Genomic DNA, 3,543 nt, shown 5'->3' with positions numbered 1-3,543 from the left:
CTTGATTTGACACACACTTAAAAATATTTTTAAGGGCAAAACCCCATAATCAAGATAAGGTGAGGGATTTCATCACCCTTTCCTTAGCCCAAAAATCACTAATTCCTCACTACACCACCCAAGCCTAATAAAACTCATTAGACGTTGGCCCCTAAGGATTCGAGCTCAATAAGGAACAAGAAATCCTTAAGTGAACCGGTTTAAGTTTTCTCAGATTAGTTGGTGTCTAAGGCAAGGTTTAGGGGTTGCGTAAAGCGCTCCGCAAGGAAAGAGGTACTTAATTGATCTTTGATCACCCTCTAGTACTATCCTTACCTGGCTAACTACCTGGGTAAAACTTTGATCTTTTCACTGTAGGAGTTTTTGGTTAGGAGCTGGTCTAGTTGAGTTAGGCTAAACCCTAGAATTAGAGTTGATTGAAAAGTGATTGTTTTGATTTGTTTCAGTTAGGATTTTTCTTTTTCTTTATCTTCTAAAAAAAAACTAATTTTCTTTCTTTTTTTGAAAAAAAATAAAAAATAAAAAAAATAATAAAAAGAAATATTTTGGTGTATGCAACAGTGGATTAGGGATAATACACATCGATTAATTCGCTTTGAACCAATCATAGAAATGGAGCATCCTAATCCACCCGTTCTTCATGATATGTGCTATCCCATTAGGAATGCAATCCCCTCATGCATTAGGCTCCCCGAAACAAATGGAATAAGTTTTGAGCTTAGACCGCAATACATAAACATGCTTCCCAAATTCCTTGGTAATGAAACAGAAGACGCATATATTTTTATTTCGGAATTTGAGGAAGTGTGTATTATGATTAAAATGAGAGAATTAAATGAAGATGCGGTTAAGCTTAGATTTATTCCATTTGCTCTTAAGGATAAAGCTAAAAAATGGCTGTACAGCTTACCAACAAATTCCATCTCAACTTGGGATGAATTTGTCACCGTTTTTCTTAAGAAATTTTTTCCTATTCATAAAACGGTAAAGCTTAGGAACAGCATTCAAAACTTTAAAATTATCCCGGGAGAACCTTTTTGGAAGTATTTTGACCGATTTAAAGATCTTCTCATCCAATGTCCTCATCACGGTTTAGAGAAATGGCGATTGTGCCAAATAATTTATGAGGGATTAGATTATTCTGCAAAAACTTCCTTAGAATCAATGTGCCACGGGGATTTTATGAGGAAAAATGCTGATGAAGCTTGGGAGTTTTTGGAGAGTCTTTCTGAAAAAACAATGCAATGGGAACAGTGCGATGACAGGGTTTCATCAGTTCCCCATTCTAAGTCTAGTGGTCTTTCCTTGGAGTCAAACATTGCTTCTGAAGCGAAGATGGCGACAATTCTGCGGAGGTTAGAAGCCTTAGAAATTAAGGAACGAGCTCCAGCTCAACTCAATCATGTTTCTTTCCCAGGATGTCATAATTGTCAGTCTCCTACCCACGTTTCAGAGGAATGCCCTCTCTTAGGAAACAATCATTCATTAGAACAGATGAACGCTGCATTCCAGCACCCTAGAAATGATCCATTTTCTCCAACCTACAATCCAGGTTGGAGAAATCATCCCAACTTTGCATGGAATCTAGGAAATTCTCCCGGAACTCAAAATTTCACTCCCGCTTCGACCCAACATTTTCCTAGGGGAAACACAGTTCCATTCAATTCTCATTCACAATTTCAACAACTCAATCTGCCGTATCAAAATCAGTCTCCTCCTCATCAAGCTGTAATTCAAACTCCTCACAATCCAGATCAGGATAAACGTCTCAATGTCTTGGAAAGGGGTTTAGAAACCATAATTAAGGCCTCTACTCAAACCACGAATATGTTGACTCAAACATCTAGCACGTTGAATTCCTTCATGCAATCAACCGGACAAATGCTCAACTCCAACACTCAAGCTATAGCTAGATTAGAATCCCAACTTGGTCAACTAGCTAGTGCCGTGAGTGAAAGAGAGAAAGGAAAATTTCCGAGTCAACCCGTGGTCAACCCTAATAACACAGGATGCAGTTCATCCTATGAAGCTCAAGTGAATGCAATCCATTCACTTCGGTCAGGTAGACAGGTCGATAATCAAGTGAGAACTCCGCCAAGTCAAACTCTTGATCCTGTACAAATTCCTTCTCCTTCTCCTTCTGATGAATCTATTCAACAATCACTCCCCTCAGATGACCAAGAACCTGAACCCGAACCTGAGCCTGCTTTTGATAGATTTAGACCGGTTGCTCCCTTTCCAGATAGACTCAGGTCTAGGAAACACTCTCCTCAGGAGGAGAAAATCCTAGAGACATTCAAGCAGGTTAAGGTCAACATTCCTCTCTTAGATGTAATTGAACAAATTCCATCTTATGCTAAATTTTTAAAAGAATTGTGCACTAAGAAGAGGAGAATAAATGTTCCAAAGAAAGTCTTTCTAGCCGCCAATATTAGTGAAATGCTGTCAAATCCCATACCTTTGAAACGTAAAGATCCAGGTTCCCCTATCATTTCATGTATCATTGGTAATACTCACATTGATAAGGCGCTTTTAGACTTAGGGGCCAGTGTCAATTTGCTTCCATATTCAGTCTACCAGCAATTGGGTCTAGGTGTACTGAACCCAACCAAATGCACCTTACAGTTGGCTGATAGATCTGTCACGATACCAGGGAATAAGACTTCCCGTGAGCTAGGCAAACCGCCGGATACACGACCTCCACGGGAAGAGCCTCAAAGGAGTGAGTGGGGATTACGCACCTCTTCAGCCATAACATGAGGTACCCCGCGAGCAGCGCCTTCCCCGAGATGAGAAACTTCGCCTGATGATGGAATAAGTGAAAGACAGTACCAGACTTAAACCCGCCCTCGTCGTGGTCAAGAGTCAGAGTGCTTCCTTCTTTAGCTGCCCTCGCCTCCACTTCAGACTGGTCGCACGCGCCTAACGGGAGAGCGGGAAGCCCCTTGATATCGTTCCCCGGGAACAGGTAATCAGCCCAATTCTTGTGGCTGATCCCCGGGGTCTTCTTCTTCTTCCCCTTGTGATCCGAGGCCCCTAGGGTACTGAGGCATATGTGGTAGTGGCAGAGTAACTCCCACAGAGTTTCAACCGCCAAAGGGGAATGGCTCGACAGCTGATCAATCTCATCTTGATCGGGGACGTACTCCTCGTAAGGAAAGTCTCCCAGAGGCAGCCCCGACACGTCGTACATCTCGTGAGGGGTGATACCAAGCTCACCATTGGGGGTGAAAAACGTGCCGCTTTCCGCGCAATACAGTTCCAAGATACTATGGAACTGAGAAGCGTTGATCCGCAGGCCGTGTCGAGTGGCTTCGATGGCCACATACAGCTCTGTGCCCTTGAGATCAGCATTTTCGGCCAGAACATAGTCGGTGATCTTGGACCACCACGTGTCACTGCCGGGTGCAGAATAGACCCACCCCGGGGCCCTAAAGTCCTTAGGGGGAAAGCTTCCACCAGCTCGAAAGAAGCGGTGACGGAAGGTCTCCGCCACCGCTGTCGACTCCCCCACGGGCCCGTCCTTAGGACATTAAGCCAGGG

Source organism: Asparagus officinalis, chromosome 5, assembly GCF_001876935.1.
Source record: "Asparagus officinalis chromosome 5, Aspof.V1, whole genome shotgun sequence".
In the NCBI taxonomy this organism is placed as follows: domain Eukaryota; kingdom Viridiplantae; phylum Streptophyta; class Magnoliopsida; order Asparagales; family Asparagaceae; genus Asparagus; species Asparagus officinalis.
Note: the sequence above shows the minus strand (reverse complement) of the source record.